The 27,317-nt window shown below is 37.9% G+C and overlaps 1 long non-coding RNA gene across 1 annotated transcript in view; it reads right to left on the bottom strand.

The window, feature by feature from the left end:
- LOC129247226 (uncharacterized) overlaps window positions 1-26,196 on the bottom strand; it is a 92,118-nt gene extending 65,922 nt beyond the window's left edge. Inside the window, exons 1-2 of the long non-coding RNA XR_008582544.1 lie at window positions 25,787-26,196; window positions 4,623-5,351 (exon numbers count right to left, since the gene is read on the bottom strand). This is a non-coding gene — a long non-coding RNA (uncharacterized LOC129247226). The remainder of the gene's footprint in view (window positions 1-4,622; window positions 5,352-25,786) is intronic.
- Window positions 26,197-27,317: the final 1,121 nt, after the last annotated feature.

Consider the following 27,317-nt stretch of genomic DNA (forward strand, 5'->3'; position numbering starts at 1 on the left):
AGTGGCCCCATACAGCAATATCGGTCTAACTACTAAAGAATACCTGAGCATACATTTTACTCAGAGCATTGGCCGATTTGCGAGTCCGGCAGTAAATTATTGCATCTGTGGATTAGGAAACCCCTACATGATTTTCGATTAATTATAATATTCGCAGAGTTTGGTAGTTTTGTGCGGAGTTTGTGGACTTCGTCGCCACTTTGAATATTGCATTAATATTGAGTATTAAGTCAAATCCTAAGGTCCTTTGGCGATTTGTTAAATCTAAAAAGTCAAGCGCCGGAGTCTCTTCTGCAGTTCGTTGTAATGACAAATCTGCTACAAAGCCTGCGGACGTGGTCAATTTGTTTGCCGATTTTTTTCATATCAAATTTCTCTAGTGATGATACATACTCATTTTCATCATTTTTCATATCAAATTTCTCTAGTGATGATACATACTTTCATCTTTGAATTTTGGCTATTTAAACCTGGTTTCTCTGAACATTGAGAATGGGATTTGGGCTTAAAAACTTCTTCGCAGACTGATAAAGATGGGCTGTCCGTAGTTTTTCTCAGTCAAATCATGCAAAATCCAATAATATGAACTGCTACAACTCCTATTGTAGAGCAAGACCGAAGGAAGAAGAGATATCGGGTGTAAGTAAGTTTCTTGGTTGAGGAACATATAGTAAGGCAGTGAACCGGTATACAACGTGTGGGTCACCTCTCGGAAGCCGCTAGAGACCGCGAATTATTTTCAAATATAATTCAAAATTTGTATTAAAAAAAAATGCCATACGAATTCGCTGTGTGTTTGGTGCGATTAGCAGGTAGTTTGGCGACCAGGTTTGGCTAATAGGAGATAAATTGTATTCCATTAGAGCACAGTCAAACCAAACACAAACACATCCATATCTGTCACGAAGTGGTTACTATCTGTTCCTATCTACGGAAAACGATTTTGCTGGTGAAAAGTTCGCCTCAACAGAAGCTAGAGCAAATCGAGTGTACCAGTTTTTTGCCAATAGGAACGAGAGTTTCTATGAGAGTGGCATAATGGAATTACCTCCAAATTGGCGACAAGTTATTGAATAAAACGGTGTATATTTGACCTGTATCGGATCTTTATTTAACTGTGCCAAACAAAGGTTTTCAGTGGCATTCAAAAATAACGGATTTTTTCTCGCCTAACATTCTGAATATCAACCAAATCGGACCGAGCATATAATACCCCAATACTTGGTTGGTTGGTTGGTTTTTGTGGTGATTCTTCCAGAATCCATTTTGTCGCACCATTTTGTTGCCACATCCTCGTTACCAACTTGTTTACCAGTTATTTACGGCATGACTATATCCAGTCTGTGCGGTTTAACAGCCTTATTAGGTTGTTGACGTCTAAGCCAGACAGTTGTTCGAGATTCTCGAACAGCGGTCGGCCCAGGGTTAACATTCTGTTCCTCCATAGGGCAAGGCATTCACAGAGGAAATGGAAGATTGTCTCCTTTTTCTCCGGTTGTTTACAACTGTGAACCCCAATACTTAGTGGGGTATCCCTTTTGATTCAGAAAAGCTTTTAATCGGAAATTCATAGATTGTACAAATCTTGCTGTATAACCGGAACTAATTTTATCCCATTCTTCCAGTAGTGCCCCTTTCAGATGAGAAGCATTAGAAACATTGTGATTTCTTATTTCATTTTCCAGCACTGACCACAAATTATCAACAACGTTGAGATCTGTACTCTGTACAGGTGTCTGTACTACATGTGGACAGTTCCAGACATGCCAAGTTTTTACAATACCAGACGTATGCTTGGGATGGTTGTCTTGCTAGAACCTAAACGAATCCCTAATGCCCATTTTATCCGTACTTTGTACTAAATTATCTTTTAGCAGATCCAAATACATCTCTTTATTCATATTTCCTTCGAGAAATGTTAAATTATGACGCCTGAATAGGACATGCAACCCATCACACTGCCCCCGCCATCTTTAACTGTAGAGCGCAAATTACATGGTTGAAGCGCGGACCTGAAAAAGTTAAATTTGCTTTCATCCGCAAAAACAACGGACTTCCAGAACGACATGTCTTTGTTCAAATGTTGTCTGCAAAACACTATTCTTTGTTTTCTATTACGAGCATTAATCAACGGCTTATTTCGGCCAGTCCTTCCATGAAAATTTTCTTCGCGCAGAACTCTACGAACAGTTTCAGGGTTACAGATCTTGTATTTTTCGACATCGTTCCTTAATTTTAAAGCGCTTAAAGCGGGTTTTTCTTTAACTTTGCAAACAATCCACCTCTTATCTGCATCATTAAATATTTTATTTGGCGCAGCTCTGCCCTTATCTTCTATTCTGTTTTCGTGACGAAACCTTTCTAATAATGTGCTGGACAGTTGAGGAACTAATAACAGCCAATTTCGTTGGCTTTTGCCCTCTTTATAATGACGAATAATGTCTTCCTGTTTTCCAAGTGAGGCCAGTTTATCCATTTAAAAAAATTTTAATTTTGTCAACCTTTCTTAACAAAAATTTGTTGAGAATGCTTGAGACGCTAAACTAAACAGAAAAAAATACTTTTCATCGTTATTGCATTCTCAGAGAAAATATAAAATACACTGCATCATTTAAGCTGTGAGCATATTTTAATGAGAAAACTATTTGTTTCTATAATTTTTCAGCAAGCTTTGTTTTTATTATTGTTCTTTCTGCAGTGATAAACAGTGCATACAAATCTCATTACAAGTCGAATACATGTTCTTTTATTAAATTTAATAAACATCGAGTCATTTTCTTTTTTCTAAAAAAGTATTGCCTGCATCAAATAAGCTGTGAGTCACTGTACATGTGAAATAAATAAAATAAAAAAATAATGAATATTAATATTTTCCTGAACAGAAGTTTTAGAATATAATAAATTGTATAGTGCCGGTTGAAAAACAGTACCGAATTTCTGCACTCGAATGTAAAAGGTATTTCAAGAGACGCACTTAGATTTTGTTTTAAAATAAAACATATACAAATTTAGATTCTTTCAGGTTTCACTATTTTTATTCAAAATACGGTTCTTCACAATTATAGATGAAAAATTTCATAATTTAAATAGCCACCCATCTACAGATAAATCGTCGTTAAAGGCTGTTCAGCAACATTTTGCGCTACAGCAGCAATATTTTCAACATACCAGTTTTTGTTCTGCCAGTCTATCTTCCCTGGAAAGTCTACCATCGAGCAAATATTTACAATACGCCAATTCTTGGAAAAACCCATGGAAGGAGAATCGACACACACCATCTTTTCGTCGATTTCAAAGCTGCATTCGACAGTACGGAAAGGAGTTACTTGTATGCCGCGATGTCTGAATTTGGTATCCCAGCAAAACTAATACGGATATGCAAGATGACGTTGCTCAACATCAGCAGCGCCGTCAGAATTGGGAAGAACCTCTCCGAGCCGTTTGATACCAAACGAAGTTTCAGACAGGGTGACTCCCTGTCGTGTGACTTCTTTAACCTGATGTAGGAGAGCATCGTACGAGACGCAGAACTTAATCGCTCTGGCACAATATTTTATAAGAGCATACAATTGTTGGCGTATGCCGATGATATCGATATCATCGGCCTTAACAACCGCGCTGTTAGTTCCGCCGTCTCCAAACTGGGTAAAGAGGCAAAGCGAATGGATCTGGTGGTGAACGAGGACAAAACGAAGTGCCTCCTGTCTTCAAACAAACAGTCGGCGCACTAGCGTATCGGCACCCACGTCACTGTTGACAGTTATAATTTCGAGGTAGTAAAAGACTTCGTTTATTTAGGAATCAGCATTAACACCGACAACAATGTCAGCCATGAAATCCAACGTAGAATCTCTCTTGCCAACAAGTGCTACTTTGGACTAAGTAGGCAACTGAGCAGTAAAGCCCTCTCTCGACGAACAAAACTAACACTCTACAAAGCTCTCATCATGCCCGTCCTAACGTATGGCGCAGAAGCGTGGACGATGACAGCATCCGATGAAGCGACGCTTGGAGTGTTTGAGAGAAAGATTGTGCGTAAGATTTTTCGACCTTTACACGAATATCGCAGGCGATGGAACGATGAGTTGTATGAGCTTTACGACGACATAGACATAGCGCAGCGAATAAAGATCCAGCGGGTACGCTGGCTGGGTCATGTCGTGCGAATGAATACAAACACACCGGCTTTGAACGTATTCTATGCGGTACCAGCTGGTGGTAGTAGAGGAAGAGGAAGGCCTCCTCTGCATTGGAAAGATCTGGTGGAGAAGGTTATCGCGCCAATTAAGAAAAAGAGAGTCTATCTTCCTTTTTCTTTCCTCGACAGAATCAGTTTCTTGAAATTTTTCAACAACCTTTCCATTGTCAACAAAAGTAGTCGAAATTTTGCGATATGTTGGTCTTAAAGATGGGCCAGTTTCATAATAAGCATCAATAAATAGCTTTAACGCGTTGCTCTATCGTGTAAAAATTGTGCATCTGTCTACTTGACACATTTCGAAGATGACATAAAAAAGGTATCGGCTAGGAATTATTCACTACTGACATCTAGGCGTCACTTTTGAAGGACCCTTTATATACCTAAGTATATTTTAAATAAAAAAATAAAGCTTCTTACTTACATAAAAAGAACGATCTCACGTTGAGAAATTGCCATCCACGTTGCTGCCACCAAACAAATCGAAGTCGCAGAAGATAAAATTAATTTTATTTCACTTTTAGAAATTTTTTCCTAATTCATTTTTGTTTTTCACTTTTTTCTTAAACTTTAGAATTTCTGAAATTTTTAATAAATTCTGTATGACCAATTACTTATTTTTAAATTTATTGTTTATAAATGTATGTAAGTATGTACGCATGTATATGTATATGTATGTATGTATGCATATGAGCAAATTTCGCTTGCGATCGTCGTTAAAATATTTTCTTGTTATACACTTGTTTTTAGTATTAAACAAACAACAACACCGGCAATATGTTGCGCTGCATGTCGACACAGCTACTGAATTTTTTTAGCGCACAAAACAAAAACAAAAAACACCAACTATACACTTCCAGCGCATGTGTTTTTGTGTTTACTCGATGTACAAACATCCATACGTACAAATGTGCATAGGTCGGTGTAGCACGCCGTTTTACAGCATTGGTTTGCGGTCACTTTTTGTTGGTTGCTTTCTTGCTTTCTTTTTATGTGGATTGTAGGGCATATTCATTCATTTGTTTACAGCTCATAAGTGCGCCACCTCTCAACTCTCTGCCTCTCCCGCTATCTAGATCTCACTCTCTCTCTCTCTCGTGCTTTCTCTCTGACTAAGGTTTGTGCTCTGTTCCGCGCTTGGGCTTGTAAAATGCTGTAATGAAAAGAGAGATGTTATGTAAGTTAGTATGATATTTATTTTAAAGCGTTTATCTACAGTTTTTAATTGTTGTTGTTGTTGCATGGACAGTGGTGACTGAGGTCAATTACACTACTTTGCAGAAAAAAAACAAAAAAACCCAACCCAAATCATCTGATTCCTATCTAAAATCGGTCTTTGAGTCCGAAAATCCACAAAATTTGTTTTCCTGCTTTGCAATTTTTGACATATTGGCAAATAACGGTTTTGGATTAAAGAAAAACTGCAGATCATAAAAATTTGCAATATTTAATATTATAGAGTGAGAGGGAAATACGGTGAGTACGAAGAATGAGTTCTATGAGCTCGTAAAGAAAGATTAAAGCGCTGCTTTTACCATATTCGAATTCTGCTTATTGGCTTCAAATAGGATAGGCAAAGACGGAAAGTTCTGTCAAACAGTTGGCAAATCCAGCTTTGTCAAGAATCCCTCCAGTAGCCAAGAGAGGCTGATTGACTTCACAGCAGCACCGAATTTTAGTTCCAATAGACAACAAATTCGGCAGGCAAGTGCAAACCTCCGAGTGTATTTCTGGCATGAAAAAGCTCCTCATAAAAACCATTTGCCGTTCGGAGTCAGCTTAAAACTGAAAGGTACTCCGATTGTGGAACAATGAGCATTAGACGCGCGCCACAAATAGGAGGAGGAGCTCGGCCAAAAACCTAACACAAGGGTGCGCACTAATTTTTTTTTTAGACAACGAAACGTCCGCCCACAAGTAATGAAAAACAAAAGGAGGTCCCGACATTAACTCGAATAATTCATTACCTGGTCACTGCAGGAGCAAAACCGGGGTTACTTCTCCAGTAGCGAATATGGAAATCTGGTAACAGACTTACATGCTTGAGATGCATAAGAAACACTTGGAAAGGACGTCTTTGAGACGTTCAAGACCAATTCCAGACTTAAGACTATGTGACTTATTTTCTTGAGATATAAAACCGTAGAAGCCTACTGGGCTCAGTAGGCAGTGGCTAAGCAGGACTCTCTCTCAGCGAAGAACAAAAATAACCTTTCAGGTCTCTTAACACGCCAGTCCCTTTCTTTATATAACGCAGAAATAGAAACAGTACCAAACTCAGAAGTGCCGAAAAAACTATTCTGCTGAAGACCTCCGACCGTGTCCGCGTGGGCGACAGATACCAAAGACGTTGTAATGCTCAAATACATATATGAGAAATGTAGGTAGGAGGGTATAGTGGTTGTCAATTGACACACCTAGGGCGCCTGTAGGCCCATTGTGATATCACCCGAGCTGTCAACCCTCCTCACTCCACACTGTCTTCATTGAACCAGCCTGGGGCTTTAATGTAACTAAAAATCTTTATTAGTTTTCATTTGGTTACTTCTGCCTACTACTTTTTTCTAGAATATTGAACCTTCTTCTACCCAGAGCCCCACATAGAAAGTGTGCTACAGCATATTCTTATTCAATGTCGTTGCAGCTTCTACTGTAGTCGTTATAGGGTGCATCCAGTCTGCTGGCATGCCTGCCCATAAGGCAATACCCTGTCAGAACCGCAAAAAGATATCTCACGTCCTCCCTATTAAGTTTCAACAGTCGGTTTGTGCGACTTATATTTCATTCTGGCCACGTCATCCTACTTGTCACACAGGCCCATAGAATGTGGGCAGATTTGATGATGTGTGTGTATATTCGTAGCTTACAAGCTGCTAGAGGTATAGGTATGTTCGCTTTATCTGGTTGGATCGGTAATGTGGCATCCAATCTCACTAATTTATTTGCTTTGCAGATGTCTATGTCTCTGTGACCCGGTACCCAGAGCAGATTTATTGGACAGTATTGTGTTAGTTCTGTTAAAACGTCGATACATTCTTTTATTACCCTCGTAGTAATATTAGGTGATTGTAATGATTTCAGGGCCGATTGGCAATCTGAGTATATATTTTGTTTTTTCTCTCGTGATGAGGACACTTTTCTATAAGACCAACAGGCTTTCCCTGGTAGCAAGAATTTCAGCTTAAAATAGGTTACAATGATCCGGTAGCCGGAAGGAAATGCTGGCACTCTTCTCCTCAGAGTGAAATCCTTCGTCTACGTACCCAGTGGGCTTGGAACCATCACTATAGATACTGACTCAATCTTCTCTCGTTGGGAAAGTTGTGGTAAAGGATGTACTTAAGTGTAGCTCTGTTGAGTTAAAAAAGTTACGAGCAATAAAAAACTCATAAATATAAGAAAACAATAAAACATTCGGATTGGAGGACCATAGGAAATGGAATACGGTAAGCCTTGCCATGCCTCAACATAAAAGATTGACCTCGACACAGAGCAACAAAGAGAAGCCGCACAGATAGAGACACAAGAAGACGAGCCTATAGCATATACCAGGAGCATGAAAGCTCCCTACAAATATGGTGGACCCAGACGTGGGTGAATAGAATTGGCCCTTTATGGATGCCGTTCTCTCGAAGTGATACAGAAAGTAGTTGCGGGAAGGAAGTCTCCCCAGAAGGAGAGGAGGGATCGTTTTAGTAGCCACACCACACGACGCATTGTACGACGGTCGCTGTTAGCGCGAAGGCATTTTGAACCCTACCTCACTCACCAAACAAAAAAAAATGCCTCAACATATTAAAATAATCAAAAGAAAGTGTAAAGTGCAAAGAAGGTGGCATTTGGAACCGAAAGCTCTTAATTAATTTTGCCGTATCACACACATAATCAGCATAATCAGCTCATGTTTAGTAGCTCAATTTCTTCATTGAAAATAATATTTAAGATGATCAGCCGCATTTGAACTTGCTAACGAATTTATCCATCCATTGAGAGTCAGCTGTTGGGGAAAGCGAAACAAACCGGAAGCACTAAAAATGTAATGATTGGTAAATTTCAGAGTTGTAACACTTGAGGGAGAAAACGTCATAGAGAACATAAACATCAACATTAGTCAGTTGTGAAATTGGTTTTTGTTAATTTTAATTTCCCGTTCCTCTCATTGCCAATTTTAGATTACCCGACTAAGGACTGTCATTCAAGCTGTCACAAATCCAAAATGCTCGCTTGTAACGCTCTAAAGTTAAGAGCGCAGCCTGGGACACCCTGTATATTGTTATTATTACTTTTCTAGAAATGATACATTTTTTTGAGGTTTACGTACAAATTTGACTAGCAAAATATTAGCTTTTCTCATAAGTTTATTATGCCTAATTGTCTACGTCCATTTCTTGATTGCTGGGAAGGTAAAACCCATTAGAGCATTTAACGAGCCTAAAAATCAAATTACCCGCAATAAAAATGGTTCACTAATTCTATATTAATTACCTACTTGGGTTTACTAGTTTCTCTGAACAAAAAAAAATTAAAAAAAAGAAGCAAAAAAAAAAAAATAAAAAAATAAAAAAAAAAACAATTTTTAAACGTCCAATAAATCATATGCCACCTGTCAAAAATGAAAATAACTAGAAGTTTGAAAGTGATAACGTATGTCATAATATGACGAAGCATTTAGCGAGTACTTTTCAAACTAATGAGCTAATGAAAGTGAATTAGATAAAGGGTGATTAGTTTGGAGGTACTCTCAACAAAGTAAGTACGTAATTTTTCTCGATATTCATTGACATTTCATCATGGAAAGACTAACGTCTCAACAACGTTTCCAAATCGTACCAATGTATTTATTACGAAAACCGACGCTCTGTGAAAAGTGTTCATCGCGTGCTCAGGCCAACTTGTGGTGTACATAACCGTTCCACCGAACGCACTATTCGGCACACCATCGCCACAATTGAGAATAATTTTTCATAATTGGATGATTTTCGACCGATTACACTACGTAGAGTTCGAATTGAAGGGAAAGAGAGGATGAGAGTTTTGCCGTACACCCAGAAGAATCGATTCGGCGCCGATCTCAACAACTTGGCCTATCTTATGACACTACTTAAGCGGTTTTACGCAAAGATCTTGCTGTGAAAGCGTATAAAATACACAGGCTAGTCCAAGATTTAAAGCCGGCCGATCATCCAAAGCGTCATAATTTCAGTCGTTGGACTCTAGAAAACCTCGTCGTAGATCCGCATTTTGGGAGCCGAATTTGAGCGGTGATGAGGCTCATTTTTGGCTTCAACAAAAAGTCAATAAGCAAAATTTCCGCATTTGGATTGAAGAGCAACTCGAAGCCTTCAATAATAGGCATTACATCCATTGAAAACAACTGTTTGATGGGGCCTATGGGCCGATGATTCCTCCTTTGTTCAAAGACGAGCCTAGCCCCAATGTAATAGTGGATGGCGAACATTATCACGGCATGATAAACTAACTTTTGATGTCGGAAATTGAAGCCCGTGATCTTCACAAAATTTGATTCCCTACTTGCCATACAGCTCGCGAAACAATGGATTTACTGGATCGTCGTTTCAGTGACAATTTATCTCTCGCCTCGGACCAGTGGATTGGCCAGCAAGATCGTGTGATATCACACCTTTGGTCTTTTATTGGTGGAGGTATGTAAGGTCTAAATGATTTGTGGATGAACCAGCTTCAATTGAGGCACTGCAAGCCAACATTACTTCGTGAATAACTTTAGTACCGAAGTCCTCCAGCGAGAGATTCAAAATTGGTGTTCACGGATGGCCGAATTACGACGCAACATATAAAGTTATTATCTTTAAAAAGTAAATGCCATAAATGGCTCTACACCCTTCACCCTTTATTGGTTGAAGTAAAAAGTGTTGGCAATCTTTCGATTTACCACTTCAATCCATAAATTCGTCTTAAATAGTTTCCTAACAACACCATCCTAGCGCTCCCTCTGTTGAATGAGACAACTTTGAGAATCTCTGCTGGGGCGAAATGCTTGGGTTTCGATTTTGACTTCAAGCTAAGTTGGAAGAAAGTTACCTTAGTTATTCGCTTTGAGAATAATTGGCTACATGTCTAGGCAACTCTGGTTTGATGGAAAGCACTAACAAATCAAGCAGAAAATAGCTAAAAGTACATCGGTGGTATATCTGAACCTGTGAGTGGGACACAAAGGCTAAATTTCGGGCAGGGAAGAATGAAGATAATATTCCCCTGCAAATTTTAATTACTGTCGCTGCTTTAAAAAAAGTTTTAATAAATAACTTTTCTACTCAGCTTGAAAAACCTTTTTTTAGTCTCCATGTCGCAACTATTCCACAGCCATTTCTGAGAGTTACACAACCATTTATTTGCCAGAAGTTTTCGGAAAAAAAGGAAAACCAACCTCCGAAGACGAATCATCCGTCACCTAGACAATGCGAGCGCTTACGTATTGGCTCACAAGATCGACTTAGTGGAACATCCACCTTATAGCACCTTCCAAGACGAATGCAGCGAGAAGGTTTTAAATATGGCCGGTGAAAAGAGAACGAAAGAAAATTGCTTTATAATTTTATTTGGAACAGAAGGTCGATCAAAGATGCCTGAAAAGAGATTCTGTGCCTTTAGCATTTGGAGTGGGCCACAGTTGACGGGCGATTTTGCAGGTGGCTTCATTGCGCCATCTTTCGTTTGCTTTCTTTACGATTTCTTCAAGGATGAGTAGCTTAAATGTTTGTAAGGGTATCCCTATGCCATTATCTATGTACTCATCACTCAATTTAGTGCCGAGTCTCGCTAGTTCATCGGCTTTACAGTTACCCTCAATGTCGCGATGGCCAGGAACCCATATTATCCTTTAGGTGAAATGACTCAGCCATCTCGTTAAGAGATGTGCGACATTTAATGGCTACCTTGGAAGAAAACTGAAGGAGATCCCCATATGTGGGGAGTTCATAGTCCACCAGTCTGGGAAGCCCCAAAGTGCCAGCCAGGATTTTACCGTGACCATAATCCGTGTTTGACCACTTACTTAGAGTGTTCAACCTTATTGCCGCACTGCGTGCGTTATATATTGCCTGCAGATCTACCGGAAGGAGGTTTAATGTCGCATATAATGCTTTCGATGGTGTGGTTGACATGGCGCCGGTTATCGGAACAGATGCTAGTCTTTGCACCTTGTCAAGTTTCTTGATGTTCGCACCCTTCTGAAGGGCATCCCACCATATTACAATACCATACTAGAGAATTGGCCTAACCACTGCTGTGTAGAGCCAATGTATCATTCTGGGTTCCAATCCCCATTCTCTTACTCTTACTTATAATTTATTTAAAAAATTGTATACTGTACTAGATAGCAGTTTGTTTTACATAAAAAAACGTTTCCCTCCAATAAATGTCCCTATCAATTTAAACGCTTTTTAAGTATATTTAACTTATATTTGTTTGCAACTAAAAAGCCACGCGCTTTTGTTAATTATTTTCAACCTTGAAGTCAAAAACGAATCAATTTCAAACGTCATGTCACTTCTTGATTGCCAAACAGTGGCTAGTGCTCATATATAACCATCGCAAATGATTGCTGCTTGCGTCACTAACAGCAACAAGTGCATCCAACAGAGGTACGAACTTTTCGTCACCACCTTTTTATGCTATACACTGTGGTTCAAAAATATAAACTCAGCCCAAGTTTGAAAATCTAGAAAAATAGAAAAAAAAATATTTTTTATTGTTTTTATAAATATTTCTGGAGCATTTCCCAAAAGTCGTCACCAACTTTTTATGCTATACACTGTGGTTCAAAAATATAAACGCAGCCTTAGTTTGAAAATTTAAAAAAATAGAAAAAAGAAAATTATTTTTTATTATCTTTATGAATATTTCTGGAGTATTTCCCATAAGCTCCAGGTCGAATTACAATCAAAGTTTAGGAGTAAGTAAGTTCCGTTTATTAGGTCGGCTCGCCGTTTTTTCTTAGACCTATATGGTATTTTTTTTAAATTGAGGCGGATATTCTTTGATGGATGCTTGGCTGAGTTTTTCCTCTCATTTGTGGTGTGCGTCTTGATGTTGTTTCATAAATGGAGAGACCCACAGTTTTAAGTCGACTCCGAATGGCAGCTATTTCTTTGTGGGAATTTTTTTTCATGTCAGAAATAAACTTCAAACTTGTCATTGCCTGCCGAGTGTTAACTGGTATTTGAAAAACATTTTTCCATCATTCGGTTTTTTTGTCCACAGTGAACTTCGAAGCCGCGTAAACCCATTGATATGATTTCTCAATTCATTTCAAGGTAAAATGTTCTTGAACGATAGTTTTTTTTTACAATAAGTTTTTCATTACAATATTCTCTTAAATTTCAAAAAAAATCTATATGCGATATTTTTACAAATCCAAGGGAATTATATTCCGAGGACTCAAAGGAAATGAGCTCCCAATATCTGCGTTTTCAAAATTTTTTAAATGTAAATTTCTTAATTAAGTCACAAATAATTGTAAACAATTTTTTAAAAAATATTATTTCTCTAGCCTCACACCCGTGTCATTCATAATATAACATATATTATACAAATGTGTACATACATATATCACAAGGCGTTGAATCTAGCGTTTGGAATTTGAGCTATCGATTTTTTGACATAAAAACTTTGATGTGCCAGAAATGTATTTTGTGGTTAGTTATTTACAATATAGGTTACTTTTCTGATGGGAAATATTTAAAAACATTCAATATTTTGTCTTCGAAAATCGAATAATCAGCCGAAGCGAATATGGAAATTACAATCCTAAAAGCTGTTGTGTTTTTTTGCCACATTCGACAATTTACTATGGAGCGCCGCTACACCAACTATGTCTATGAAACATGAAATGCGGATTTTTTTTTCGTCAAGACAACTAGCAAGTACAGCACTCAGACAACATTAAGTCCATTGTACTGCACACGGATTCCCTTTTTAATTTTCTTTAAATCTACCCGGCCTACGAAGAAATCTGAGTAGATCTTGTGGTGCCAAGGAGCCAAGGTGATCGCTTCTTAACACATCAGTGCCAAAGATCTCAAGCCTGATTCGAACAAAGTTCGGGCAGACGCACAGAAAGTGGTACGCCGTCCCATCCTCATCTCCACATGCTGGGCAGAAAGCATTATCTGAGATGCCTACCTTTTCCATGTGCCTCGCCCACAGAAAGTGGCCCTTTATTAGTCAAACAGGCTACCTACAGTATTTTCTGGTTAATGAGAGGAGGGATCTGCGACAGTCGGTCGGACATAACAGATAACATCAGTTTTGTCCATCCACAACCTCTCTCAGCCAAACTCGTTTGTGGGTTAAAGTAACCCGCTTGCTAACCGTGGCTTTGCTGGCTGCAGAAGGGAGTGACAGAACGGGCCCTGGATTAAAGAAGTTGGATGGATTAACGAGACTCAACTACCCTTGAAGTGGTTGGAGGGCTGTCTAAGAGGCTGCCACAGACAGATCTGCCTCTCCACCTGTCTTCCACAACAAAGTTCATTGCTTCTTGAATGACATGCACCTCCATTTGAAACACAGATGCGTACATTCCAAGAGCAAATCGTAGTTTTGTCCTGCTGGATTCCACACAGACACCAAAGCCGGAACCGTGCTCGGTCCTGAAGCCATCTGTGAAAATGCGAAAACAGTGTTTATCGGGCTCATTTTCAGAGTTTGGCCCCAATTGAGCCTCTGGCAGCACCACACTGTATCTCTTTTCAAGTACGACTCCTGAGGGGGGACCCCTGGAGTCAAAGGGCATGGAGAGAATCGTTGGATCAAAGTCCATGCCATCTCTGTTGTCGGATACGCCGGACAGAGGCCGTACCAATTCCCATTGTAGGCTGAAAACAAATGGCCTTCAAAGCCTCTCCTTTATTGGAAACCTCAAGTGATGGCAGACTAACAAGAGCATCTAATGCCGGGTCTGAAGTAGTCGGAAAAGAGGTTTACGCTTTGCAATTAATTAATTCATTGGAAAATATTTGATTGGATGAAAATTAAATTTCGAAAAACAATGAGCGAATGCCAAAACAGGGCCGCCAAAACACAAAATTGCAATTTTATTTACTCCTTTAATAGGAAGTTTATGATTTCATGGAAAAATAAGGTGTATTTATAACTATGCACCTCAGTTTATTTCCAAAACGCAACACCTTAGTGACAACCGAAGATTCAATTGAATATTATAACATGAAAATTAACAGTTATCGCAGCCAACCAATCAAGAGCATGTTAGCCACATGCTTCTCAGGGTTTTCGCAACGCATTGCGACCTCTCTCGAATGCTCTCTAAGCAGAGACGAGTAGTGTTAATTGAAATTAATTTCAGTGAGAATCTAAATTGTTATGTGAGGAGCGCGCTAAGGAGTGGAGAGATGTTCACCTCTACCCATATTTACGTTTGTTATTAGGAAATCACTAAATGTAGCTAATTGGAAATAAACATTTTTCACATAGAGAGTTATGAGGTAAATGAAATTTAAGTACTACCTATTATGAAGAGTGCAGTAGATTTAAAATTTTTCAAATGTTTATTCTTTTTCTGCGCCTCTATTCTGCTGTTAAGAGCAGAATGTGAGCAGAGAGGGAGCAGAGTGTGATGGAAAAACTACAAATATTTCAAATTTTTTCGCATTTGCCGCACAGTTGATTGTTGAAATTTATTTATTATTATTATTTTCTTTTTTTTTTTTTTGAAAAAGTGTACGTATTTGCTTAGACTGCTGGTTTGATAAAAAATGCCACACGTTTAAAGAAACACCCGTTACTAAAATGAGCCAAATTTTGTTTAAAATAATTTTATGACTCCCTATTCTTGTTTTCGCCACGATAAGCTTACCGATAAACTATCGATGACTCGCCAAGATAAACAATTTTTTTTTATTCTTGATATTGCCGAAAAATTACTTGTCTAAGTAGTAGAAACTGCTTTTTGCCTGATTTCGATTTATAACTTCGCAGATTTTCTTTTGTGAATAAAACACAAAAAAATTTGTCGAAATAATTTTTTTTTGTGTCAAAGCGCGTGAACACTCACTCGCCGACTAACAATCGCCACAAAAATAATCAATATTAGCATTTAAATTGTGGGTATTTGCGTTTACAAAGTCAACAGCTATTGTTCATACAGGGTGATTCAATAAGACTGCAAATTTTCTTTTTTAAACAAAATAAAGGGTGGTTAAATTTCAAGGGCCGATGTTGAATGTGAACTACACCTAAACCTCAAGTTTTTTTCTGCATTTCATTTGACATTTTTCAATTTCAGACTAACTCAATTTGAACCATGGAAAGATACACAATCGAGCAACGCGTTAAAGTTATTCAGGCTTATTATGAAAACGGGCGTTCAAATCCAAATGCATATCGCGCACTTCGTGATGTTTTCGGTCAATTTAATCGTCCAAATGTGCGTACAATCGGAAAAATTGTGCAAAAGTTTGAGCGAACCGGGTCTGTAGGAGATGTGAAAACACCAGTGCATGCTCGTACAGCTCGTACTGCAGAAAATATTGCCGCTGTTCGCGATAGTGTGATTAAAGAGCCGTCCACTTCAACTCGACGTCGTGCCCAACAATTGAACCTCTCACGATCGTCGTTGATGAACAATATGCATAAAGACTTGCATTTACACGCTTCCAAGGTGCAATTAACTCAAGAACTAAAGCCTCTTCACCATTTCAAGCGTCGTCAATGGTCAGAATGGTGGCAGGAAATGGGCAACAGTGAATGACCAATTTTCGAAGAAAATCATCTTCAGTGATGAGGCACATTTTCACCTCAGTGGATTCGTCAATAAGCAGAATTGCCGCTTGCCGCATTTGGGCGAATGATAATCCAAGAGTGATTGCCGAAAAACCAATGCACCCACAAAAAGTGACTGTTTGGTGCGGTTTATTGGCCGGCGGCATCATTGGGCCGTTCCAAAATGAGGCCGGTCAGGCAGTTACTGTGAACTTTTTATGGCCCGAATTCAAAGATATGGATGTGGACGATATGTGGTTTCAACAGGACGGTGCCACTTGCCACACAGCTAACGAAACAATGGCTCTTTTGCGAGAAAAATTTGATGGCCGAATAATCTCACGTCGCGGCGATGTCAATTGGCCGCCAGGATCATGTGATTTGACACCGTTTGACTTCTTTTTTTGGAGTTATTTGAAAGCAAATGTGTACGTCGATAAGCCAGCAACAATTCAAGAGCTAAAGGATGAGATAATTCGGCACATTACCGGCATAGAACCTCAATTATGCCTCAGCGTCATCGAAAATTTGGACCATCGGATGGAGGTGTGCCGCGGCGGCTATTTGGCCAATATTTTGTTTCACGCGTAACTGATCTATAGCAATATTATCATAATAAAGAGAAATGACAATAATTTCCTAAAAAAATGTATTTGATTCAAAATCAACACCGGCCCTTAAAACTTAACCACCCTTTACAACAAAATTTATCAAAATGATTTTTTTTTATTTCCACATATTTTTTAATCTCTGGCATTTATGTGCGAGACACAATATCTACCCGATAATTCACAGAGAAATGTCTGAAGAAGCAGACTAACGACATCGCACCGAGCAACATAATCAGCATAATGCTCGAACGCGAGGACAACTAGAACGCTGTAATGAAATACATTGAGAACTTATTACTGAAAAAAGATAGACCTCGGCACAGTGCAACAAAGCGAAATCTCACAGACAGAGACTTAAGAAAACGAACCCATAGCACGAAGCTGATAGCCAGCTATGTGGACCCAGACATGGGTGAATAAAAATGGTCCGTTATGAATGCCGTTCTAGGCCCATCCCGAAGTAATGCAGAAAGTAGTTCAGGGAAGGGAGTTTTCCCAGAAGAGGAGGGTGGATTGTTTTAATGACCACACCAATCAATGGAGTGAACGACGGCCGCTGTAAGTGCGAAGGCATTTTAAACCCTAACTCAACCATCCAAAAAGCAAAAAAAAAAAACATAACATAGACAAGAAAAACATAAGACTTTTTTGATAGTTCAGTTTGGTAGCACAGAGGTCGAGAATTTATAGAAATCTAATTTATTAACGAATTAGTTCATACTTGGAATATATCTTGGCCACCCAAAAATGCATGCTTTTGAGAAGTATGAACTCACTAGATGTTATTCAAAAAATTATATTTATGGTCCAATTTATGATCCAATAAAAATATATATAAATTACCTAAAAATAGGTGTTCTGGAAAAATGGTGTTTGGAAAATTACTTCTATTCAATTCAAAGTAAAAAATGTGTGAAAATATTACAAAATTAAGAATCAATTTACTTTTGCTCGAAATGACCACCTTTTGCCTTGACTGTGGCCTTGAGACGGTCCAGAAACGAATCGCAAGCTGTCTGAATGTGACTTGCAGGTATTTTGGCCCATTCGCGGACATTGGCTTTTTCAGCGCCTTGATACTGGACTTTTAGTTCGGACCCTGCTCTCCAAAATGGCCCAAAGAGAATAATCCATCGGACTCGGGTCTGGTAAATTTTAGAGCCATCGTGTGAGCATTATGAAGTTCGGAACGTTCTGTTTTAGCTATTCTTGATTCACTCGAGCTTTGTGAGACGATGCCGAGTCCTGTTGAAACGTCCATGGTTTGCCACAGAAATGTTTGTCTGCCCACGGCTTCAAAGCAACCTCCAGAATACTTTTCCGATAATATTTCGGATTTACCTTGACGCCAGGCTTGATGGAAACGATTGGAGAGCGCCTATCTGCGGTAACAGCGGCCCAAACCATTACCTGTGGCGGATGCTGCTTCCTGGTGGCCAATGGATGACTCAGATTCTCGAATGAACAGTCGGTCAAATAAACCCTATCGTTTTGGGAGTTTACGAATTGCTCAATTTGAAATATTTTCTCCTCAGGCAACACAATGTTCGAAAAATGAACGCTTTCGGCCAGGCGAAGCAAGCCCATCTATCTCTCAAGTCTGACTTTTTGCTACTTTGGTGTGAGATCATCCGCCTTTTGGATCTTATAAGGCTTGACTTTCAGCTCATTTTTCAGTATGCGGCGGTTGCTTCGGTCAGATATAATATTTGCAGTTCTTCCGCCATTTGATTGGAACTTCGTCGGGGATTGCGCTCAATTCGCTTCTTCACTTTTTTAACCATTTCGCGTGACGTTGCAGTTTTTTGATGGCCACCTGATGGCCTAATGGTGCGACAAACAAAAACTGCGCCAGCAGTCTGAAGTTGGTTACACTTTGAGTGCCGGACTCTGTTGTAAGCCTTTTTTTTTATCAGGAGATTTTTTCATGGCAAAAATACACTCAGAAATTTGCCTGCCGAGAGGTGTTCGCTATTAGAAACAAAACATTTTCTATCATTTGGTGCTTCATGCCCACAAGGGGTTTGAAATCAGAGCTTTATCGAAAGATAGTCACGCACAAACTCATTTAGCCACAACCTTCGACCCGCCACAACGATACCTCGATACCTTCCAAACTAGGATGGAAAATTTTCAAGTTAAAGGGCACAAATGAGGTCCATTCATAGCCGATCTCGATGAAAATGCCAAATTGACTTCAATTTAGTCAAATTTATTTTCTAGTTAATTTAAAAGAGATATTACGACAGGCCATTACTATGCAAATTTTGCTTCGAATTAATTAATTTCAACTTTTAATTAATTGAATTCGGTCGAAGTGAGTGCAGTATAATAAATAATTCAGCAGTTTTATACCCGAACATGCGGCCAAAACAAAAGAAATCGAAATGAGAAGTCAGAGAGAAGGATTTCTAAATTCTTCTCCCTTCAGCAAGGCAAGGGGTCATCCCTATAACAACAGCTAAACTGGCATCACCGGCAACATGAACATCAACATCAGTCAACTGACGAGTTACTCTCCAATTTTGTATGTTCATGCATGCATATACATACGTACATACATATATATACGTGTGTATGAATGGTTAAATAAGCGTGAAAAGTTTATCAAAAAGCAGAAATTCTGACAGGTTTTTAATAATTTAGTTATTTCGCTCAGTTGTAGGCCATGTGTTACGATTTTAGTATTTTTTTTTGTTTTTGGATTTTTTCTTTATCCATCTCTTTTGTTCACTACATACTTTGCTTTACTAAACATTTGTTTTACATTCTTTGCTTTATTTCCTTAAGCAGCGCATAAATGGTGAATATATGACTTGTATGTCACTAAGTTATGTGAAACTGGTTTTCTAGCTGAAAATATTACAAAGAGCTTCGGTTGACCGGTTGAATTATGCATACTTTTGCCAAAAATAACAAATCAAGGAATCTATTTTTGGATGTAAACTTTTCAAATTTTCATCATGAGCAGCTGGTTTAAAGATAAAAAATATTAAATGCGGAAAATGAGGATATATTAGCGAGTTGCGAAGAAAACGGGTTGTTATTGTTGTAAAAGCAACTGGCAAACTGGCACAAAAGTGGCAGTCCTTCGAGCGACAGACCATACTGACGTGGGAAGCTAGAAATGAGGTTTCAAAACCACATCAAGTTGTACTTTTGGAGAAGGAACTCGGCCAAAGGATGTACGCGCCAAGTATAGGAGTGAAAGAGCAAGCGACGTATTTAGTATCTGATTCGCTCCAAAGTTTCCCACAGGGTCGCTGATGCATTTAAAAATTAAATACAATAATCTTGGACTCTTTGGTGCACTATTTCATTTTGTGCCCAGCTTCTCTGCATCGAATGCATAGACCTTTTCTGCCTCTGCCTGGTCTCGTGCAGTTTGATTGAAGGGGTCCAACACCGAAGCACCGGCAGCACCGCTTCAGAGATGTGCTAACTCTCATCCTTGCACTAACCAATTCGATTTTGTTGTTCTTGTGTTGGAGCCATTGTTCCGCGCTTTCAATAACGAGCGTAAAATAAGTCCGTACTTATTCTCGTTGATTAGGTTTTGTGATCGTAATGTCGGTATTTCCATTAGTGCCAGATAGCATTTTCCTCACAACTTCATCGAGCACCTTCTTAGCTGTAACAGCATCCAAGTCTCTGATCTTTATAGTCGAAGTTGGTCTGAAGGTTGTAATGGGACGGACCACATTTATTGTTTCCTCCAATTGCTTCAGAAAATCTGGGTTAACTGTTTTCCCCTTTTCTAGTTCAAGTAAAAGTTTTAGGTCTTCTTATACCTTTCACAGTTGTGGTTTCGTTTGGCATACATTTTTCGGATGTTTTTGAGGATTTCAGCGTAACTGTGACCCTCTACCGGTTTTACTAATAGAGCCTCCGATTTTGGCTTTGGTACTCGTTCATTCTTGGTTTTGTTCTTCTTATTTTTCTTTGCTCCATCGCTCTGCACTCCTCTTGGCACGATATTGGGCCTAGATTTTTGCCGGCTTACCACTTGCCATTTCTCAGTCTCTCGCACATTTGGTTTCTTCGAAGTGTAGGGTACGACAGGACTTGGAGCAATTTCCACCGCAAAGGTGGATGTTGTGTTCTCCTGTACAATACTTGTTTTTCGAGCTGTGCCACCTCCGGTTTCATTCGTAGATTTATTCGTCAAGACACGCACTTTGCCGGTGTTCTTAGGTTGTATTCAACCTCTTTTGCAGTTTTTCATGTCGTCGAATAGTTCGTCTAACTCTGAGAGGTCAATCTTTATATCCATGGATGTATTCCTATGCATCAGTAGAAATATTTCTCTCGTCAGCGCTCTTAAATATTTCTTTACGACTTCCTCTTCTTCAGCTCGCTTTTTGAGAATAAACTCCTGTTGCGGAGATGCAACTTTTTCTCTTACTGTGTTTGTTTCCTTTGCGGTTGCAGGTGTCTGTATCGCCGCATTGGTCTCCATTGCATTTTTTTCAATCTCTTTTGACGTTACTTTTATGCCTTGTTCTTGAGCCGGTATTTCTTCTGCTTTGACGGTCAGTCTTTGGTTTCGCTCTGGTTGGCAATGAAACATTTGTTAGAGGCGTATTCGTCTTTTGTGGTGGCGAGCGAAGCAAACGTTGTGTTCTTGCGAAAGGGCTCTGCTCTAAATCGCCATCTGATTCCCTCTATAGTTTTCTTCAAGGTAGCTGATACATTTAAAAGTTATATAATAGAATAATCTTAGCCGGTAAAGCCAATGATTAGAGACCTCAGGGTTGAAACGATCTTAACCTATTCTCAAACTTTAAATGGGTAATAATAAACCAAAAACACTAAAATATTCCACCAATTTCTATAAAGAAAAGCCTTTTAAATTAGTGTTGTCAGCTGATCGTCAATTTTGTAGCTAAACTGTCATATGTGAACGGGTAAATTGATTTTTGTGGACTTATTGCTAATCACTGCATATGTGAACGTACTTTGAAAACCTTACCTTTCTTAATATGAAAGTGGGATTATGTTTAAATGTGCCCAGTGGGCCACTTTTGGTAAACACACTGACGCTCTGGTGGATGAACCAAACGTAATGTTACGGCGCCAGCCCGGAAAAAAATATCTTAATTAACATCTCAACTTTTTGACAAGTTTGGATATTATTATTTTTATTTAAATTATTTTTTTATAAAAATACAGTGTACACTTAAGTGACTGGAAAATGTGTCCGCTTATGGGACAAAAATGTAAAAAAAGCTATTCTATGCTTTTGGAGATTTGTCCCCTCAAGAGAAAAACATTTTTTAATAATTCTTAAGCGGTTAGGGACAGTCAGAGGCCCGAAAAAATTATGATTTTCAACAATTTTTTTTTTGCTAGTCAGTTGCTTTATTGTACAAAAATAAAAACCTAGCAATAATACATCACGTCTCGACTTGACTTTAGCAAAATTTCAAAAAACGAAAAATAATAATTGTAAAATTATTATTATTATTTATTTGTTATCTATAATTAAAATTACAAAATAACTTTTTAGCACAAGCTACCAAGGCTATCGGCTGAAGTGCAAAAAATAATAATTGTAAAAGTTATCGCTGTTTGTGTGGAGCCCGTCTCTCCAGAAGTCCTTTGCGGTGATCATCACAAGTCTTTGGAGATTCGTCCAAAATCAATCGGACAAGTATAAAAAAAATATTTTTCAGATTTTCGAGAAAAAAAATCGATAATTAATTGTTGAAAAAAAATCAAAATTTTTCAAAAGCAGTATAAGTTTTATTGAAATCTACCTAACGGTTTTTAAGTTACATTGATCACTAGTTCATAAAACATAGTTTTGAGAAAAACGCATTTAAAGTTTTGCTATCGATTACCGGATCGCCCGAGCGCCCTTTGCTAATTGGTAAATAACTCGAAAAGTATTTGTGGATTTCACTGCAAATTTTCACACAATATTTTTAAGATAATATACTTAAAGAAAATGCAAAAAAAAACAAATTTTTGAAACTTCTGACTACCCCTAACCCTTTAAAGATTCATGGTATGTACTGAAAAAATGTCCGCTTATGGGACGTGCCCGTTCGAGAAAGGTGTACGTTAGGAGAGAGTACACTGTATAATTGTTTCTATAATAAATACCATATCAATCGAGGTTTCAAACACTGTACAGGATTCACAAAAATTCGTCAAATTGTTATCAAAATTTTTAGACAGTTTTAAAAAAAATTCCGTAGTAAATTTTATGGCCTATTAAAATTTAATATAAGAAAGAGCAATTTTTAATTTCTTGGACGGTGTTTCGCACGATTAAAAAAAATTTCAATTTCGATTAACATTTGTGCAATTTTTCTAATTTTTGTGCAAATTTTAAATTTTGGATTTCTGTGACATATTCTGGCTTCGACTCTGAGCGAATTTGACAGATATGCCGACGTCACTCGTCTTGGGTTTCACAAAATTTAGCTTTAGCCCTCAAAAAAAATGTTTTTTCACCATACCTAACGAGCAAACCTGCTATCTATCATCCTTGTTCAAAACTGGTCAAAATGCTCAGGTGCCATATTTTTGCGCACTGTACCAGTATATTATTGCATATATTCTTAAGTGCCCAGTTTTATGTTGACGTTGAATAGAACATTGAGGGTCAATCACGAACATTCTAACTAGTAGGTTCGTTTTGTACCAGAACTTGCTGTGACAGTAACAGTAACAGAGATACCCATATTTCTCGTCCAAATTTTTAACTGTCTGCTGTTGTTATACCGCCGCAAAATAGAATGAATCACCTGAAGCTTGAACATTTTGAAGTATTTTTATTCTTCCTTCCTCCGCCATTCAAAATAAATAATTTTGTGGGCCACGAACCAACTCAAAGTATGCAGGCTGCATTTTCTTGTTGTAAAACGAAACTTTCAGCAAGATAATGGAAATTTAGAAACTGGCAGAAAAATATCAAAAAAATATGCTGATCTACTCTTTTGAGTTGAATGTCCATCGGACTTTCCGAGCATATTAAACGCGTCCTAAAAACCGTTGTTTCTGACATAAGTCCTTACAACTCCCATCAATCCGCATTTTAGCTATTAGACGCGCCTAGACTAAATGACTTTTGTGGAATTATATTTTAAATAGATTTGGTAAATTCACGACTGTAGGTGCAAAAAGTTTTTTTTTTCAACTAAGAAGTTCCAATTGATTCCCTTATAGCAGTGAGCATGTTTTCTCGCTTTATTTTGTACTCAGTGGTGAATCCGGAAGTCGAAAAAAAATTCAGCAAATTTCATATTATCCGCGGTTTATTGTATTCCGAGGAGCTCAAGGCTACATTCAGTCTTGTTGGACTAAAAAATCGAAAATTTGTTATCACATATTCTAAAAGTACATCACCTTAAAAATATGAATTCAAAAAATCATAAGGATCGGAGCACTACGAAAGTTACTGACCGTGGAAGCGCGCTACCTTATCCATAAATGAAGTGCACGCAAAACTTTAGACGCGATTATCTCGAAATCGTGTTTTTTGAAAATTACTTTTTTTAATTACTCAAAGTTACAACCTCGTGAATCTGAACGGTTCACTTTTTATAAATATTTGCATAGTTCGCTGGAATTAATTTCTTTTTTTTAATTTTGTAACCCCTCAAAAATCGTTTTTTTTTTTGGTGCAAAGCGGTTTTCATATCGAGAAAAAAATTTTTTTGGGTAAATAAACCATTCAGATTCACTTAAAAACATTTTTCTACAATAATCATATAATTTTTTTGATTTCAGTTGAGCTGCTCATGCGCTACCGTGATCAACGCAAGCTTCTTCTAAAAAACGGCGTTTCGGGGGAGTGGCGATATCAACAATAAATAATAACATTTTTTAAAATAAAAGCACCAAAATGTATTCTTCGAGAGTAACCCTTCAGTATGAAATATGCTTCATTTGAATAAAAGTTCTAAAACATATTTGAAAAAAAATTATGACAATCGTCATTTCATCACTTTTTCGGACTCACAAGGTATATAACCCCTTAATATCATCCCATATTTTCGTATTATTCTTCCCCAATCGAATGACATTCCGTACTTCGCAGCATTTTACGTCTACTCTGATGATTTAGGGACGCATACATTTTTTGATCTATAAAAAATTTCACTCGACAGTCACTCTTAGCGACTGGCCGGTTTCTTGCACGACACGAATTTTTTCTGCAGCAGACGCCAAATATTAAATAAAAATGCGCTAAATCGGATATTTCCCTAAATAAATATAACAAAAAAAATTTAGCAAAATTAAGCAAAAATATCGAATATTTTTTACAACAGTAAAATTTGTCTACTCTCCTCTATTCTTCATCTAAGTACGATTGTTGTTGTTGATTTTCTTAAAACTTTTATCGTTTAGCACACTTGTGTAACGGTAAACTACAAAAAATGCTGGTAAAACTTTTGTGTGTTTATTCTTATTTTTATATACACGAAATGAAACTAAATTTTATTCAAATCTTTACTGAACACAATAAATAAACAGTAATCTTTGCTTTTGCTTTGTTTATATGCAATTCTACTATTTTTTTTTAAATCCACAGCGGCCGATGGCTTTCACTGAGCAACAGAAATAAAAAAAATTGTCTTAAAAAAGGCATCGTACAATTAAACAAAACTGTCGATCATTTTGGGTTGCAATGACTTCCATATAATTATGAATTAAATTTTTCGCTCAACACTTTTCTTTTTCTAAATAAGATTTTCTTTTCCACTAGCCAAAAACTGTGTACGAAAACATCAATATTTTGCATGAAACACGCGCACTCATTTCTCTTGACCATTCGCCAATTTGCAATATTTAACTTTTTCTGCTGCTCTTCAGCGCCAACAGCAGCAGCAGCACTCTTTGCAAACAGCTGATTTCAATTTATTATGCCATTTTTGCTTTGCCGCACCTTGTTTTTGTTTTTGTACAATTTTTGTTGCCTATGCTCGCCGCTCCTCCATGTTCGCACAATCTCTTTCGACAGCCAACGAGACAGTGAGGCAGCAGCGAATATGGCAGCGGCAATGGCGAAGGCACTTCCTTGACACAAAATCACAGCATCAACGAATTGCAATGAAATTCGTATTCTGCTACTAATAAATATTAGACTTTTTCCACTTTTCTACCTTCCCGGTATGTGCAAGCGCATATAAACTGCACACATGTTTATCCTTTCAGCAACAACAACCACAACAAAAACCACATAAAACTACAAAAAAATAACAACCTGATTTTCGCTTTTGGTCTTTCGACGTGATTGTACGTGTTTTCACCCACTCGTCCGACCGTTGATTTTGCTCAAATGCTTGGTTTTATAAGACTGATAAATTGAAAGCTTTGTTTCTATTAAAAATTGTATTCCTTATTGTTTGCACTAAATTTTCACTACGCTTTTTTTCTTTTTCCATTAAATTCTTGTGTTTTTTTTTAAGAAATTTAGTACAATATCTATGTAAAACTTCTTTAACTTTTTCTTCACAGCGACACGTTTGTTGTTGCACTACGTAAGCGACGACACATACGCGACCGAATCACCAAAATCGTCGAAATTCCGTTTATAACTGAGTTCCAAGTCAGTTTTGACGCAACATATTAATGTCACGTTGCTCGGAGCATTGTTTGTACGTATATATGTATGTAACTCTGCTCGTATAGATATGTATATGTATGTTTGAATGTTACATTAACGAATGAATGGGTAGCACAAACATACTCGTATTCTCAATACAAATTGACCATATGTTCAGCACGAAGAACCTGTGAGCCAAATACATAGCAGGCTGGGGATGCTAGTGACCATACAACATATCTATGCGAATAGTGAGCACCAATTGCCAATTGGATTGCTTCCTAACTGCCGCACTCTCTCTCTTTCTCTCTCTTTCACTCTCTCTCTCGTGCTCCACCGCATTTGTTTACCAGTTGTTGTCGCTCAATATTCATATGTTTATCACAGAGAGGCAGTCCACTTATAAGTTTTATATTTTGCTAGAAAGAGAAAAATAGTCACTGCATATTTGAGAACTGTCACTCAAATTTAGTAGCGCGCTAATGCAACACTATTAAAAAAGTGACAGCTAAAGTTGTGGCGAATATTTGGCCACTAGTGTGGTTCGAATTCAGTAACATTTTTTTTTTAATTTTTAACAAAAAAATTGTATGAAAAGCTGATTTGGTTCATGGTTCATTTCTTTTAAGTGGAATTGCTTTATTTGTCATTCAAAATTTTAATTTCCGAGGTAGAAGCCGAATAAATAAAAATACTTAAAATACTCAGCTTTAATAGATTTTTAAATTTTACATTCATTTTTTACCGGTATATGTAAATGAAATATTACTTCAGTTTATCATTTCACCCCACCAAAGGTATACAAATCTTGCCGCTCGAATTTCTTTATAATTAATTGAATACTTCATCAGAGACCGCATGTGCATGATTAGTATTCGGTTAGTGCGAGTTTGAGCAGTGAGATATAATATAAAAAATTACTTTATAAAGTGCGTTTCATAATCATAAGACACCTTTGGTATACAATTTTTGCACTTCCATAAGCTCGCTTTTACTTTCCGTAGTAGCTTTTATTGGGCGTCATTTTAACAGTTATAGACTTAAGACTTCCTTCAATTCCTTGTCATGTCGGTCTCCTTGCCGCGGGGATGAGGCTTAAGTGGGGAGTTAACCCCATTCTATGGAGATTAACTTACCACGAACTAAGAGGGCAGCTCCACATAGGAATTGGGTATCCACTCAACCGCGG

This window comes from Anastrepha obliqua, chromosome 5 (genome assembly GCF_027943255.1).
Source record: "Anastrepha obliqua isolate idAnaObli1 chromosome 5, idAnaObli1_1.0, whole genome shotgun sequence".
NCBI lineage: Eukaryota > Metazoa > Arthropoda > Insecta > Diptera > Tephritidae > Anastrepha > Anastrepha obliqua.